Genomic DNA, 18744 nt, shown 5'->3' on the forward strand with positions numbered 1-18744 from the left:
TAACATTTCGAGTCAAACTAAAAATATTTGCAAATAAATTCTAATGGACAAATTACGTTAAGTGGTCTTTGATGCACTACACAAATTACAACAGGTTACAAATTCACTTTTCCTTGGCGCAAGCTCATATTGCTAGACTTACACTACACAATCCACACTCCTTTATCAACATTACTACACAATCCACACTCCTTTATCAACATTGTGATCGACACAATCCACACTCCTTTATCAACATTACTACACAATCCACACTCCTTTATCAACATTGTGATCGACTTAGTTCGCACAAAGCTCTATCTGCGTACATGCATCCTCGCTTTCATAATGTGAAGCCTCTATAATCCAATTCTCTAGCAATCTGAAGTCCACACTCCTTTATCAACATTGTGATCGACTTAGTTCGCACAAAGCTCTATCTGCGTACATGCATCCTCACTTTCATAATGTGAAGCCTCTATAATCCAATTCTCTAGCAATCTGAAGTCTCTCGTTTCCTCCATCTTGAACCTCCTTGTAGCTCCACGCATAGCTCCACATAATAATGTACTCCCAATTCCACACACCACACAAAATACATACATGTCCACTCAAAATTTACAGCATACATATGGCCCTACTTTAGAGTGTTCTCATAGCCCTCATTTCAAAACGATTTCACGACACCTATGCACTATGAACACCCTCTACAGTAATCTCATGGAACCTTATATAACGCTCAATAGACTTAATGCTACTCCAACGTAGGGGTACTCTGATATGTAGTTAGCTTAATGCAGAACCATGTTGTTCATGGAAAATGAATTCCTGGGTGGCTCCACTCAACTCACGGGAATCGTGTGAGCACAATCTCTCGATTTTGTCATTTTATAACCTAAACAACCATTCACATATATATATATATCGAGAGTGGACGAAAGACATGGAGTATGCTTAATTTATTGCTTAAAATAAATAACCAAATAAAATAAATAACTACAAACCGGGCATAACTATTAGTTAGATGAGATATCAAAATGGGCGACGATAGGCATGTAGAGTACACGCACGCTGCTAAACACTAAATATAATCCTGGGTTTGGTGGAATGAGAAGTTTGGTGTTCAGTAAATCTCTCACCTCCCTCCTCATGTGAAAATTGTTGTGCGGTCTTTTCGTGATACAATTGATTAAAAAAGAGAAGAAGATGGCAGGCCAGAGCCGTGCTTGCCTGCAGTACCCTTCCCATTCATGCCCTTCCAATTTAATCTATTTTTATACATAATTTCTGCGGTGTCCTGCCTTGCTTGTATAAGATGTGCATCATACCCACTCCGGCTATTTGCAGCGATCATATCGACTCTGAAACCCTTTTCGACAATAATAACAGAAAAGGCAGTTGTCCGTGCAGCTGAAACTCTCCACAATCGTTGTGTTCCGAGTTCGAATCTCTTGGCCACCTCTCAATCATGTCTCAAATACTCAGAAAACGCTGCGGTGAGGCCGAGGTTCAACCGGATTACATTGACGTGCAGGAGCCGAAACGTTTTCACGGAGAATAAACAGAGCAATTTCTTCAACTACTGCAGTTAGACCAGACCTTAGCAGAGGATGCAGTAGAATGCGCTCACAGCGAGGAGCTCGTAAATGGAGTTATGAGAAGCCTGAAGGAAGAAATTGCTGCGACACGTTGCACTTCTAATCCTGCGTTGAACTCCAAGGAGAATTCGGTGGCGTTTGATATTTATAGCAGCCATGAAGACCAAATTCCAGACAATGATCATCTGTGTTATCTCCTGAAGGCTTCAGATGAAGTGCTTGGAATTCCGCCGCGCCCTGCTCTGATGTTGGAGGAAGTATGTATATCTCCGAAGGAAACATCTGATGATTTGTCAGGGACCCGCAATCTTAAATCCCTTGGTGGAAACTGGCACTTCGAGGACGACTTTGAAAGCTATCAACAATTTGCACTGTACGAAAATTTCTCTGATACGCCACAACTTGAGGGTTATATGAACAGAGATATTTTAGGCCAGGCCATGTTATTTGACGGCGATTTTCCTACGACATGGGAACTCGAAACTTGCAGTAGCATGTAATGAAAGCAGCGTCAAACTAGTTTATTTCATACAGACCAAATATGGCTGTAGCAACAATATCCTTGAGATCTAAAATTTTCCTCTTCCTCATTTAATTGTACGGAAAATTTGAGGAAAGAACTTAAAAGATATAGTCTCGCAACATTGTATTTTTTTTAATCCAGAGGTAGTTTATCTTGGTGGTCTGGTTTTCTTGTTCGTCTCCATGATTATTCTATAGTTGTTTGGCTCAACCCACCGATAGCTTTAAAAATTTAAAATTCCTCAAGTCCAATTCTAATTATATAGAACACAATTCTAAAGTAGAACAAGCTTTTGGCTTATTATACCATGCTTGAAAATAAAACTGCATATTAAAATGTTACAAAGATAATAGATATTTGCTCAGCCCACCCATAGCTTTAAAAATTTAAAATTCCATAATTCCAATTCTAATGGGGACCACAATTCTAATTCTAATGTAGACCACGCTTTCGACTTATTATACCATGGTTCAAAATAAGACTCCATATTAAAATGTTAGAAAGATAATAGATATTTTAATAGAGTTTATAATCAACTATGGGGTCCATGACCCCATGTCTTAGTGATCTAAAAACATCACTAATACAAAATTGGGTAGTTTAAGACATTTTGTTAAGGGAACAATAATATTTCATTTTAAATATTTAAGTTATTATTTTAGCTCTGTTAAATTAAAAATTAAAATTATTTTTATGTTTTAAGTTAAGTTAAAAGTAGAATGAACTATTTGAATGTCTTAAGTTAAGACAAAAGAAGAATCAGGGCAGCATTTTTTAATGAGGTGAAGGGTTTGGGTAATATGAAATTTGCAACCCAATCTGTAAGTGTATATTGAAAAAACAGTGGGCGCATGTTAAACAAGTAGCGGGCTCAACAACTTCTTCGACATTCCTTGAAACCTTGGCTATGTTTTGGATAAATAATGGTCTCATCAATTCCTTCAATGTCACTGCAAACCCTAGTTATATTATTGGTTTTTTTTTCTGTGGGTTTTGGTATTGGGAATGGACAAGAATGACAAAGTTACTCGGAATGGAGGAGAATGGAAAAATTACAGAGACCCATTTAACATTAGCGGAAGCTTTTATGGAAGGAAGTGTTTAGGATGCTTGTGATTGTATTTTGGGTTTGCTCTTGTGTGGTTTATGGTACTGGGAATGGAGGAGAATTAAAAAAATACAGAGACCCATTTGAGATCGGCGACAAGTTTCGCGGAAGGAGGTGTGCAGGGGCCTTGGGACTATATTTTGGTTTTTCTCTCATGTGGGTTTTGGTAGTATGAATGGAGGAGAATAACAAAGTTACAAAGACCGATTTAACATCAGTGGCGAATTTTCTGGAAGGAGGTCTGTAAGACCCTTGTGATGATGCTTCTAGCATTTATCTTGAGTCCTTCATGAATAATGATGCCGCCACTGTTTCTTCCAATTCATGTTGTTTATGATTGATTGATTCCATTGTTTACATTTGATTTTGAGTTTCAGATATATCTTATGGGTTTTGAGCCATTGGATTTTGGTTCAATCAAAGGTGAAGATAGGTATTTTGGTTGGTGAATTTTTTTCCTCACAACATGAGTTTTCTGAGAAAAGCATTGCATCATCCTCTTCCTCCATAGGAAATGACTAGACCAACAACAATCATATGTCCCTTTGTTGAAAGAAGGCACAGTAGAAGGGAATTTCATGAGGTAGGCTACATCCTTCTCATCTCTATCGCAACTTAATTGGAAATTCTCATTAAATTTTTAAAGGGAATATTGAATGGGACTTGTATTTATCCAAGATTTTCTAAATTTTGGGTTGCCATTCTACCCTAATTTGGTGGGAATGAAGGCAACGAACTTTGGGGCTTCATTTTTTCCAATGATGTATCGAGCGCCATTTCCTAGGGTTTTTCCTTTTCTAGCACAAGATCATGGTCAAGGTAAGCAAGACCAGCAAGGAAGGATCTATGCGATTCGAGTTCTCCCATTCACGACTTTTCCTCACGATAAACTTATTTTAGTGGCCTACAATTTTCCAACGTGATTTTATTTCTTCATTTTTCTTTATTTCTTTATATATTTTGTCTATTCACGTTTGGCAGTTGCATGGGATCTTGTCAGTATATTTAATTTGAGTCAAATTTAGCTTAGTTAAGGCAAAGTAGTTGGTTATTAATTTTTGTATTTGGTTATTAATTTATGTCTTGATTGGTCCATATTAAAGCATTAGGGTAGGGTTTCCATTTTCTATCATAGACCAAGCCTAGTAATGCAAAGTAGTTGGTTATTAATTTATGTTTTCATCTATCGAGATTGAAGCATTAGGATAAGGTTGTCATTTTTTATCATAGAAAAAACCTAGAAACAAGGGAGGTGCAATTATAGCAATTCTTAGCCATATATATTAACATAGTATTGACCTCAAGGCCTACACTTTGTAGTAATTGTCACACATATACTAACAGGATCTATTTCAAGGTCAAAATATAGACGATTTGTGCTCGATAGTCAATCCATCTAAACGTGTACCATCTCCAATTACATCTTCAATTATTTACAAGGGAGTTGTCTTATAATTTATAAGGGAGGTCATTGTATAAGTGTACACAACATAGATTTTAATCTTCTCTCTTGTAAGTTTACTTTTTCTACTCAGATTTTGTTTTCATTTAATTAGAGAAATGTATAGGAATGACACAAAGAAGTTATCCTGAAATGGGAGTCCTGCTTGCAAATATTATTTTTATAGTCCATTGATGGCTACATTTTTCTTGTTGTTGTGTGAATCAGGGAAAATTTTAAGAACCCCCTAAATTTATAAATATAATAAATGGGCGAATCTCCATGGTATATAGGAAAAATGGAAGGCGATTTTATCAATAATATAATATGTATATATAATTTTTTGGCGAATCTCTCACCAGGCATGGCGAATATTTTACTCAATTATAAAATCTTGTAAGACCTTGGCGAGTCTTTCACTAAATAATAAAATTTTGTAAAGTCCTAGTGAATCTTAGCATAGGCTACATGCTAGTTTAATTCCCCCATTTAAATAGGCTACATTCCAGGTGAGTACCATGGGTCAATACCATGTGCCATTTTTATTTTTATTAATTCTAATATTAGGGTTAATAATGGTTTTTTTGCATGGTATTAATAACAATCTAGTCCATGGTATTTGTCCCATAGTATTTTGGCCATAGGTTTCACCTAAATATAACCCATTTTTTGACTGTTCGTAAATATAAGGTGACTTATGGAGTAAATATAAAAAAATGTTTTATTTATTTACCATACCTCTCGTTTATTTATATTTTTATTAATTTACCATACCTCTTTTACAAATATGGTATTTGGCCCATAGGATTCACTTAAATAAAACCTCTTTCTTGAGCCTTCATAAATAGAACCAGGGTTATGGACTAAATATAAAAAGAGGTTTTATTTATTTACGATACGTCCAGTTTATTTTTATTTTTATTTATTTACCATACCTGTTGAGTAAGTATAAAAAGATGTTTTATTTATTTACCATACCTCCACTTTACTTATATTTTTATTTGTTTACACGCTTACATGTATATAAGGTGACTTATGGAGTAAATATAGAAAATGTTTTATTTATTTACCATACCTCGCATTTATTTATATTTTTATTAATTTACCATACCTCTTTTATAAATATCGTATTTGGCCCATAGGATTCACTTAAATAAAACCTATTCTTGAAAATGGGCGAATGGATTCACTTAAATAAAACCTATTCTTGAAAATGGGCGAATGGATTCACTTAAATAAAACCCATTCTTGACAATGGGCGAATGGAAGGTTGTAAGTCCTAATTTCAAGGGCTAAATTTACCTTTTTTACCCTCTCCCTTAAAATAAGGTGGGTTATTTGAGGTGATTTGTAAAAATGTACTATTATACAAAATATTAGCCCACTAAAAATTTAAAACCCCTTAATTTCGCCAAAGGGCGAACATTTGCCCCTAAAATTATCCTTGGTGTGAATGCACAATATGGATTGATGATTTATGTGCACTTGTTGACTTTCCCTGACCCCCGAAAGAAACATGGATTGCCCCTGAGCCTCATGATTTTCTACCTTGAGATACACAGTGTGACCAACTTTTCCTTTTAGGGCACCTTGAGAGAAAATACAGAAAGATGAATTGAAGCAATACCCCTTTTCATGTACCAACTTCACCTTAACTTAGCCCATTTTCACACATAAGACAATCGTTCTTTCCTTAAATATGAAATACACTTAGAATAAGGATAATGCAAGGTGCACATGTCTCTTAACTTTTGTTACTATTGTTCACCTTCTACTTACTGATAGGATTTTGACAGGAATTTTCCAATCGGCAGCATTATGGGGTTTATTAACCTTCCTTTACTTGTTTCCCACTTTCAAAATCCTTTTGGGGCCGTCACTGGTCTGTACATACCTATTTAGGTGTGTACATCAGCTCTTTATTGCTCATCAAACTTGATGCAGACATGTTTATCTTGCACTTTATATGAGAATTTCAGTGCTACATTTTCATTGGTTGAATGGGGCATAATCATGGATCATGCCATATTTTTAAACCGCTTAAGCAAGGTTGGGCTTTCTGTGTCAACTGGCACTCTGAGTCCAACAACAGTCCTTACTCTAACCGGCTTCCCAAACAAACTGTCCTTCCAGATTGGCACAAGGACTTGAACTTTCATTTCCTTTTAGATAAGTCCTTCCAGTTTCAAGCACAAGGACTAGAGCACAATTGGATTTGCCACAGGGTATGAGAAAGTGAGCTTAGCCCATGGAAGGAGGTTTACTTCTGAGTAACAGGGATTGGACAATTTTGTGGGGTGGATGGGACCAATGGAGAATGATTGCAAACCTTATAGGAAAGTATATGCTAGGTTCGAGTGGGATTTATTCAAAATGCAGTGTTCCTCCATGCCATTCCAGCTGTAGTTACACATTTTTTTGTTTTATAAAGATGCCCCTACATGCTCCAGATATCCATGTTATCAACAGATCTCACATAGTTCCCAATAGATGCCAATGAGGGGTTTCAGTTTGCATTCCACTATAGATTCTCAAGTGATCATTGTCTGATAGAAAGTTTGTTTGATTTGCAGGGAAATGATGGATTCAGGAACAGTAGAATCATTAGCAAGTTAATGAGGAAGGGGAAGGCCGAGAGTAGTGAATGAGGGTAAATCTGAAAGGTAGAATGAGACTGGGGGACCACCATCATCTGGATGAAAAGGAATGTAATTCAAAACAACAGGAAAATAGACTTTGTAGAAAACACAAAGAAAGGACATAAATACAACTAAACTAATAACAAAATGAAATGAACTCTAACCTACTTAGGAGGTAACCACCAATGCAGTAGCTACGGGAAGTATCTCTTTAGATGTTGTCCATTAACAGGGAGATTTTCAGTCTCGCCCTGTAACGTTTTCAACCTGTAAGTCCCTTGACAAATTTTTTCAACAAGTTGGAATGGGCCCAGCCATAGGTGTTTGAATTTTGTGTGTTTACCCTTTGGCTCACTCAGCTTGTCCCATTTCAGGACTAACTACCCTACTTGGAAATCTTTATCTCCCGCCAGATGATGATCAAACCATTTTTTTACATTCATTTGGTGATTTTCGAATTTAATTCTGGCTCTATCCCTTAATTCCTCTAGCTTCTTGAGTTGGTTGATCCTTTCTTGAAGCAAGGCTGAAGGGGTTCCTCTTGAAGCTTGGGAGAGCTGTAAGGAGGGAAGGGTAACGTTTGGGGGCAAGATAGCTTCCTGTCCATAGACGAGGAGGTATGCGGAGTTTCCTAAGGCCACTTTAGGGGTGACCCTATCGGCCCAAAGGGAATTTGTCAAGGCATTGTGCCAGTTTCTCTGGTTATCAGCGACTGACTTGTGGATTATGTAGATAAGGTTTTTATTGGAAGACTCTGCAACTCCGTTTCCCTTGGGGTAATAGTTTGCTGCATACTTTATGTGGATTGACTTATTGATGGCAAACTCAGCTAGTATCAAAGATGAAAAGTAAGAAGCGTTATAAGAAATGAGAGCGTCAGGAATGCCATACCTGTTGATAATGAATTTCTCAATGAATGATATTACCTCAACTTCATTCACCTTCCAGAGTGGGATGGATTTGGTCCATTTGGTGAAGTAATCAGTCATTGTGAGTATATACTTGTGCTACTGTGAGGAGTATGGAGTGATCTCACCCATGATGTCTAGGCCCTATTCTTGGAACGGTCGATAAATCATAACAGGCCAGAGGGGAACAACGGGCTTTCTTTCTTGTCCTACGGTGGTTTCGCACGCCTTTCATTTGCAAGCATAGGCATGAGACTCTCTGAACACTGTGGGCCAAGAATATCCATCTCTCAATATTCTATGAGCAGTGGTCTCTCCACGATAGTGACCACTTGTTGAATCATCGTGCATTTCTTTCAATACATGGCTGGCATCGTCTTTCTCCAAAAACCTTAGATAGATTCCATCATGATTTTTTCTGTATAATACGTTGTTGGCCAAATGATACAGATTAGATTTCAATCTAAGTTCTCTCCTCTGTGATGCACCCAGATGTTCAGGACATGATCCCTGCACTAGATAGAAGCGTATGTCATAATACCACAACTCAGGGTCCAAAAAGGCTTCTGATGCTTCTCACCCATACATCAGTGCTTCGTTACTCCATAAGGGCTCTTCCCTAAGCTCCATTTTTGCATATTGCATGCTCGACATTCCTGATTATTCGGATGCCTCCTTTTGGTCTGCTAAGGATTCTGTCGCTAGCCTGCAAAGTCCCTGCCCTCGAACTATCTGTGCTGGCTTTATCTCCAGGTTGAACTCTTTAAGGGCGGTTATCCAGTTCCCTCTTCGTTCAACCATTTATTTCTGCCTAAAGAGGGCTCTTACAGGAAGATGGGGCACGATGACTTTGGTCTTGGCCTTTAGTAAATAAGGGCGGAAATGTTTAACGACCTTGAAAACTGCATAGCCCTGTTTCTCCACGTCTGGGTAATTTAGTTTCGTTCCTTGGAGATTTGAACTCATGTAGGAAATGGGGACTTCTTTGCCATCCTCATTTTTTTGAGTGAGAATTGTGGCATATGAGAGGTTGGAAGCAAAGGTGTATAAGAAGAATCCTTTTCCGAAATCAGGGTTGACCAGTGCAGGAGCTTCAGCAATGGCTTCCTTGATTCGCCAAAACGATTCCTTGGCTTCATCGCTCCATTTATACACAATGTCTTTCTTCATCATCAAATGCAAGGGGCGTCCTATTTCTGCGAAGCCTGAGATGAATTTTCTAATGAAATTAATCCTCCCGAACAAAGATTGCATGGCTTTTTTATTGGCAAGGGGCTGTATTCTCATGATGGTTTGTATTCTTTCTGGATCAATCACAATCCCGTCTTTAGAAAGGATATGACCCAGTAGTTTCCCCTCTGTGACTGCAAAGATTCTCTTCTTGGGATTCAAAGAAATTCCATACCTTCGGCATCTTTCAAAAATCTGCCTCAGGTGATAAATATGATCCCTTCTATGATATGAATACACAGTGATGTTATCCATGTACACCACTACTGATCTGTACATCAACCCTCAGAAAGCTATGTCCATAGCTCTCTGGAATGTGGCACTTGTGTTAATGAGCCCAAAAGGAATTTTACGATATGTGTAGGTGCCCCATTTAGTGTTGAAGGTTGTCTTGAGTTGATCCCCATGAGATACCAATACTTGATTATATCCTGAAAACCCATCTAATAGGGACAACATTTAAGACCCAAAAACACACTAAAGGATATGTTCCATAGAAGGTATAAGATACTTATCCTTTTGAGAGGCTTTTTTCAGGTTTCTGGAGTCAATACATAGCCCGATGTCTCCATTTTTCTTCCTCACTGGCACGAGATTGGCTACCCAGTGGGTGTGTCTGACCGGGAAGATGATTTTAGCATCCAGCATCTTGTTCAATTCTTTCTTCACCAATGGTTCCAAGCTTGGATGCATCTTACACAGTTTTTGTTGGTAGGGCTTGGCCTCCCTTTCCAAAGGGATCACATGCTGCATAACACAAGTATCAAAAGTCTTTAGGTCTTCATATGTCCACGCAAAGACATCCTTATAGTCTTTGAATAGCTTAACGAACGCAACCTTTTCTTGAGGAGAGCACCCAAGGCCCAGATTGACATTTTTTGGGTCTTCTTTGGTCCCAAGGTTGATTGTTTCATACTTCATGGATGAACTGTGCATTTTATAATTAGTCGGTTTCTTGAATTTATCATGCAATTCATACAAGTGTTCCATCTTAACAACTGATTTTGGAATCACATTGGGCTAATCGTTTTCCCCATCTTCCCTCTCATTCATAAGCTTGCCATGCTCCTTTTCGTCAATGACTACATTCTTGAATGTCTTCTCGTAGTGCAAGAACTCAAGGATTTGCTCATCATCTTCGAACATCTAGCAATTCAAGATGTTCTTAGGCATGGATGGTCTAAAAATCAATGCAACCGAATGTTTATTTTTCTTCAATCTAAAATCAGGAAAAAGTTTAGCAACCATGTTAGCCATCAGATCAGCATATTGGTTTTGGCCTCGATGTATGTATATAGTAATAAAGGAATCAAAACTATCAATTAAGTCCCATACCTCATGCTAGTACCTCACCAGGTGTGGTGAATTTCAATGTATCCTTTTCCTTACCTGATCTAGGATTATCCGTGAGTCACCAAAAACTTTAAGATTTTTCACATTCATACCAATGGCTTTCTTTAGGCCTTGCAGCAAGCCTTCATATTCTGCTGTGTTGTTGGTTCATGCGAACTCCAACCGGCTGGCCATCAAATGTTGGTTCCCTTGCGGCTCAATGAGAATACTTACAGCACATGCACCTTCAAGTTAGTTAGAGCCATCAAAATAGAGTGACTAGAATATAGCATCTAATGTTACAACAATTGAACTATTGTATAAGAAATTAGTCCTATCATCTACTATAATACAAGATAGCTGATCAGTTGGATTATGGGAGAGAATTTACAACTGTGTGTATGTCAAAGTTTCTTCAACTGTTTCGTCATGAAATTGTTGGCATTATGATTCAAGTGTTGTCCTTGATGGCAACTCACTCAGAGGTTGGTACAGGTGCTCAGAGGTTGGTACAGGTGAGGGCAACATAATCAGAGGACAGATCTTAGTACAGCATGCCAAGAAAGTTCATACACGCAGGTTCGTTAAGCCCAAGTCGCGTATACAAGTAGGTTCACTATATATCAAGTCGCGTATATGCAGGTTCTCTATATATCAAGTCGTGTGTACACGCTGGTTGGCTTAAGTAAAAGCGCGTGTATGTGGAAAACTTATCTTTGGTCCACGGCGGTTATTCCTTGGAAGTTGTGCCTATGGTTTTGGACCTTGATGTCTCGACGAACGTGTTGATCCCTAGTTTTGAAGCTAATGGTATTGTGTTGCTATGGTTTTGGCCCGTGGTATTGTGAAGGGCCTAAGGCTATATAAGGAGAAGATCATTAGGCAAAGAAAGATGCAGTGTGTGAGTGATGAAGATCTGAGGAAGTGTGAGATCCAAACGCTAGTTATGGGTTGGTGATCTGAACCAAGGTTTCACTCATGTGGAGGATGATGAACGATGGAACGAGATCTCAAGGCTTGGAATGATTATCTTCATATGGTTTGACTGTGAATAGACTAGATCTATTGACGCATGTTTATTGTTATGATCTGGGTCTGTTTTGATGACTGATATAGCTGCGGAGTTTTAAGTTTGAATTTACAGATCTGTACGCGGGTTGCCTTTGGTAAAAGGGCGTATACACGCAGGTTGGGATTGTCAAAGTAGCGTATGCAATGTGAAGTATGAAGATGGAGTTGGATCTGGTTGTTGTTATGCTGTCTGTGTTCTTGACAGGGTTTCAGTGATTCAGTATTGGGTGTTTCAGTGATTGATGATGCAGGTTGTACTACAATGGTGATTGTCTTATGGATCCAGTATGAAAATGTATGAAACGTGGTCCCGGGAAGATTGTAGGCCGGCACCTACGTATTGGTAAATATATCAGCCAGTACAAGAGCCAAGGGGTTTGTAGCTCCCTTCCAAGAGCAGCTGGAAAACGAGTGAAGGTTGTAGCCTTCTGTAGGGTTGGCACCTACGTACTAGTAAATGGATCGGCTAGTACAAGAACTATGAGGGTTGTAGCCCTCTGCAGGTTGTAGCCTGCGTGCTGGTAAAGGACTGCACCAGTACATTGTAAAATAAGTTTCTTATTAAAGGAAGATAGAAACAAATTGCAGTAGGTGGTTTTCACCCACATTGGGTTTCCACCTTATATCATGGTGTTCATGTGTGTGCCTTATGTGTGATGATCTGTTCTGTTATACTGCACCTGTTTACTGTTAACATGGTTAATAATGTTCTGATGCATTTACTGAAGATAAGCTAACTGAATCATAAGATCTCTGAATATACGCTAGTTGCTTTAGACACAGTCGCGTGTACACGCGGGTTCACTTAAATGAAGTCGCGTATATGTTTCTGAGCATGAAATTGGAAAATTTTTATTGATATGATAATACTGATTCACCCCCCCCTCTTAGTATTATTTCCAACAGAAATTCTCCAAAATAGGTTTTTGTAGTATAAACATTGAAACTATAGTTCCCAAGAATGGAGTTGGTAAACATTACAGGTTCATTGGAAGCATTTAGTTCTGTTACCACATACTTCATGTACCTTTCATGATCAACCCTCGGCATATCACCCTTTCCCTTTTGAGGCAGCAAGATATGGGACCAATCAGTTGAGAAATATCCATTGAGTTTTGCTGACCAATCCCTACTAAGCAGCATTCCATAGGCCTCGGGTACGTCGACTACCACTATATCAATGACTTGTGCATATTGTCGTTTAACAGCCATCCGAATCAACACATTTTTCAATTCGTCAATTACTTTCACACTTTTCCTGTCTAATTGCATGATTCGAGTTCCATTTTTTTCAGGTATGGCCTAAAGTATTTTAGAAATAGCATAAGGAATAACAGTGGATGAGGCACCGAAATATACCAAGCAATTGTGGACATTCTTGTTGAAAATTTCAAACATGATGAAGAACGGTGGAGTCATAGATCTCGATTTCCTCCCTATCATGGCTGCGCTGATATCTTGGGGTTTTCGATTAATTTAAGATAGTGTGGCCTCCATAGCTGATGGTATTTGGGCTACACTAGTGGTACTAACAGGTTTGGACATTGGCTTCTTGGTTTGGGTGCTTGAGGTGGTGGGGCTTTTGCAGTTCTGATCATTCATAGCTTTCAGCAGCAAATCTCTTTGCTGCGTTAATTTCAACAAGTCAAAATATGTGACATTATGGTTGAAGGGAAAGTACCCCTAGAGTCCTTTGGGCTGAGACTCTACCAGACTGAAAATTGCTTATACAAAGAAACACACACACACAGCCGTCTTTTTTACTTTTAAGCAAGTTCTAATGTTTAGGGTACATACCTAAGGTCCTACGTCCGAGAAGACCGTTAGGGTGCAAACCCTTCTTGGAGTTCCCTTCTTCTTTCTCTGACCTGCAAGACAAACAAATCAAAGAACACAACAGTACATGTATAGAAGTTTATGTATAAATCATCTTTATGCTATAAAGTTAGTTATAAATAATCTTTAAGTAACTACTTTCATAAGAATTCAACACAAGAATCTCATAAGCATAAAGAAAGATTATTCAGGAACAAAGACGTGTTTCTTTATATATAAAGGCAAATAAAGTACATATATCGGAAAGATATCACCTGAACACCTTCAGCAGGCTCCAAGCAAGCTTCCTCCCGGATTCGTTCCAGCCTCCAGCCTTCAACAAGAGCTCCTTCCAAGTCTTACTCAATGATGATGTCAAGGATGAATGATCACCAATACACATGGAAACAAGGGTTTCCTATGCAAAATGGGGGAAGTGCAAGATGCACCAAGGACTTCAGACCTGGTCTAAGGGAAAAATCTCAGCATAATAATCTTGCTCTCCTTTCTCTCTCCCCTTGGCCTTCCCTTTGATGTCTTTTTATACCCTCTCCAAAGTAGTTTTCTAGTTAGGAGTTGGTTGGGAACAGTTGGGCCACGGGCACTAACAGGTGATCCAGCAGGTAAACCCGCGATCACCGCCCGAAAAAGAGGAAATTATATTTTTTTAAGTGTTTTAATAGATACACGCGGGTTGGGTATGACAGACCCGCGTGTACACGCGTTTAACACAGGGCAAAGTCGCGTATAGGGAATAAAACACTGTTTTTTAAATTTTTGGACCAGGTCTGGAAGGAGGGGTTGCCCTAGGCCATAAGTGCAGCATCACAAACCATAAGAGTGAGATTTGGAGCTATAACAGATGCCCCCTAATGTATGAGGTCAGAAGGGGAACATGATGGCCGAAATACATTAAGTAAGTACAAGGAAAGGAACTCTGCCGAAAAACCGAGGAGGACTTCACCAGAATTCAGCCTGCCAAGCCACCGAAAGGAGATCAGAAAGAAACACTGTCTGAGGCGGGCATACCCATGCTCAGGAAAAGTAAAGCATGTCCGCATATCAAGTACAAGCGGATCCACTAAGTATACAAGTATAAATGACTGTAAAATACATAATGGATCATCTGACCATAATGAGTAAGTACATGTCTGAATATCACATATAAAACTGTCAATGATGCTGAAAGATGCAACGGATCACTGAAATCAAAGACTGATCCCATAAGGTACCAACTGAACATGATGGAATAGGATGGTACTACACTGCAAACTCAGGTGCCAGCATATAGAATGTCGCCATGACTGACTGCAACATATAAGGTGGAATGGTATCAACTAGCAGCAACAGGAGCAACTGTCAAGTGAACCAATGAATGCTGATACAACCTGAGGTCTTCACCGACCGCCGTGGTACATTTCTACACCATGGGAATAAATGATCTGAAGTCGACCATGTGAGAAATCGTTTGATTACCGGTCATTGATGTATACCGTTAACAAACGCGAGACTACTCACCGATAATGATAATGAGCGTCAAGGTACCCAGTACAATCTAACAAGTGTGAATAGATGAGCTGAAGTCGAACACCTGTAAGAATCTATCAATCAGGAGACAATGATGGTTTCCCACTGTCGATAGCGAGGAATCTGCCACTAATGACTGCAAACCCCAAGGTACTGCCAAATGGACTCTAGATCTTTGCCCCAGAGCAATGAGTCGGAGTCGATAGGGAAAGATCCGCTAGAAGGAAGGCATTAAGGCATCCTCCATCAATCTAGCGCGAGTGTAACCCGTAGGCCAATAATGTGGAAGGAATCGGACGAAAAAGATGTAGTAACCCAACCGAAGTACGTTTCCGGCGTACACAAGATGTGGCTAGCGCACGGCAGAAACCCTCTGAACCAACCAATAATGAAAGCTGACACAGAGGCGAGGTATCCACCAATAGGGTCAAATGGAAACCAAGGTACTGCATGAATCCCAATGTGTGATAATGTATGCTGATGTCGAACACAAGGGAAACCACTCAGTCAAAGACCCATGATACTGATCGATGCTGAGCACAAGGTGACCTATCAATAATGAAAATAGGGCCAGGGTGCGGTCTCTAGGTCTGCCCTCAGAGCAATGTGTCGTCGTCGATAAGGACAAGACCCGCCAGCAAGAAGTCAATGGGGACCTTCTCAAACCGGCACGAGTGAAGGACCAATATAACTGATGTGATGATAGACATGACACTGACAACCAGGGATGGCCGACTGAAAAATGAGTCAAGAGACACCGCAGAAAGGCCGACTCAGGCTAACTTCCCTTGAACAAAAGCACGACTCAATGTGACTATGTGGCAGCATATAATGAATCTGTATAAGTTCGTCATGCAGGAGGCACGAACGAACCCTCCATATGATTGGAAGAGATAACCAATCGGGGGAGAACTGACTCGATAACAAGGTTATGGCTTACCTAAGTCAAACTAAATCCCACCCATGCGGAGGAGACTTTGTTTTGAGTGCTTTGTTCAAGGGCGACACGACTGACTCTAGCTGCCAACAATAAATGGAAATAATGTCCCTGTCCCCGCTCTTTTTGGAATATTTAATTTTTTTGTCTTTTTCTGATAAGCCGGAAAAAGAATAAAAGAATGCTATGGTACAGTGGAAAGAACGAGTGTCGGTGAAACAGATGCTCTAGTTCCTGGGAAAGGAACGTTCCTATGCTCAATGCAGGGAGGTGAAGAACTGGTCAGTGACACTCAGAGGTATGTCCCTTCCACGGATCTGGGTATGCCAAGCTGCAGAGGTCAAGGGTATGCAAGGTTGATTTTTGCAGTCGTCATGGTCAAAAGTGGGCTTAAACACGAGTCCAAGTGAAGCCGGCTATAGGCCAAAAGGTGCAAATGGTCAACATGCAATGCAGAAGTACAACTCAACACACATAGGAGCCTCTAGGGTATAAGGCCAGAACGAAGCGAAGAAGCAAGGAAGAATGAGTCTTCAACGCATAAGTCATGGCGGGACTACAGAGGACTCCCGAGCCTACTCAAAACGAAGCAGCATGGGCAACAAATGTCAGTGAGGTGCTAACTAGGATGCCCATGTAAAAGGATGGCTCTACCATCATGTCATGATTTAAAGAATCGGCGAGTGAAAATGGCTTGCGAACCATAACATGATGGGGTCGACCCTACGGCAGATGTATCGGTCAAATGGAGGCTAGTATGCATAATGCAATGGAAAAATGGTGTCCCTAACCTATATGCCAGTGAGAACACGATACCTGCCATGACGGGTCAGCAGTCATGGAACCGTCTCGAACCGTCGAAAAATGTCCAAAATGTCCTGAAAAACAACTCAATCTCGACATTCCAAGCTCCCAAGTTAAAAGTGACATGAAACCAAACAAAATAAAATTTTGAAAAAATTTTGCATTTTCAAAACTTATAAAAAGAAATTTTGGATTTACCATTTTCACCGTTTGACTTGGAGAGCAAATTGTGGAGCAAAAGGAGCAAACTTTCCCCGCGACTTATTCAACCGTTCAAACTTGCCGAAAACTTCCAGGTAAGCACTAAACTTGTCTTGCAATCAATTGTGATAGTTTTTAGGAAGTTTAATTAATGTTTCACCGTTAGATTTTTGCAAAAAATTGCTCTGCGGCGTACACGCGGTTTGGATGTATATAAATCGCGTATACGACGGCCCTACACGCGACTGTGTATAGGGTAAACCGCGTATGCGCAGCGAAAAATTTTTATACAAAAAACTAATGGATGAAAATGATTTTTTTTCTTCCAGGATGACTCTCACGTGGCGTGAAAGAGAGCACTCAGCTGTAGATAATGAAGTTATGGAGAATGATGAGGCATTAGATGCCTTACGGGGATGCGGATTGTTAAAATTCTTCAAGTTGCCGAATATGAAAGCAAATGTGCGTCTGCTCGAGAGACTTATTGATTATTGGGATGTCGAGGAAGAAGCCTTTATGATTGATCAAATGCCACTCAGGATAGAAGTGGAAGATATATATTTCATCACGGGCCTTTCCCGAAGGGGAGAGGTAGTCCACTCCCGGGGCAGGACCCGGAATAGTCTCAGCGTAGACGACTATGTACAACTTTACTGCCCAGGTCATCGGAAGGTCGGGAGTCAGATCTCGATCCCACACGTGGCGAGTTTGTCACTGCGGATAATCCTGTTCACCATAGCTCGAGTGAACGGGTCATCTTCGCTACATCAGGCATCACGAGTAAACATGAGCGTAGCAGTGGACTGTCTCACCACGGTGTTTGACTGGTGTACTCCTCTACTTGCCAACATGAAGGAGCAGCTTGCTTCTATCAGGAAGGGACAGACCAAGAACTTTGGGTATGGAACCATTTTATGCACGTTTTTCTTCGAGAAGGTTCCTGCACTCCGCCCTAGGGTAGCTGTTCCCATCAGTAGTCCACGTGATCCACGTATGGGCCGGTGGGCTGACTTGATGAAACGTCTGGGGGGTGGGGAAGTGCCCAGGAATGCATTCGACGACGACTTTTTTGCTTGGTGGGAGCAACAGATCATCGCCATAGACGACTACCCCTATGCTGGACTGGATTTCCGAGGAGATCCTGACCTAGTGCTGCCACCAGATGCAGCATGGGGCGAGATCGGTAAGATTTTTTGATTTTTATGATTTTATGATTTTTAGGATTTTTCAAGCATAATGATGAACTTTGAAAAATATATTTTTTTTGATGAGATTCAAATGACTGATATGATGATCATGTTCCAGACATTGGGCCTGTGCGACCAGATGGATTCCCACGGCACGGACGGCGTGGCCGAGGAGCCGAAGAGGCGGCTGCGGATGCGGAAAGGACCCTCGCCAACGTCCAGCGACACTTGGCGAGATTGAGCTATCAAGTACCGATGGCCGAGATAGAGGACCTTCCTCCAGATATGCAGCGTCATGTGGTTGGGATGCCACGTGACTGGGTTCGCGTTTTTCGGCGCGTGGCCAATGCTATAGTTAGTTATTTAGCTGCTCATCCAGAGCCGAGGCATTAGATATGCCTGACATGATTATGGGCATTTGAGTCCCAATTTTGTATATTTTTG

The sequence above is a fragment of the Pinus tabuliformis genome, chromosome 4_2 (assembly GCF_031772625.1).
Source record: "Pinus tabuliformis cultivar Carrire ecotype Pingquan chromosome 4_2, CPIR1, whole genome shotgun sequence".
NCBI classification, from domain to species: Eukaryota; Viridiplantae; Streptophyta; class Pinopsida; order Pinales; family Pinaceae; genus Pinus; species Pinus tabuliformis.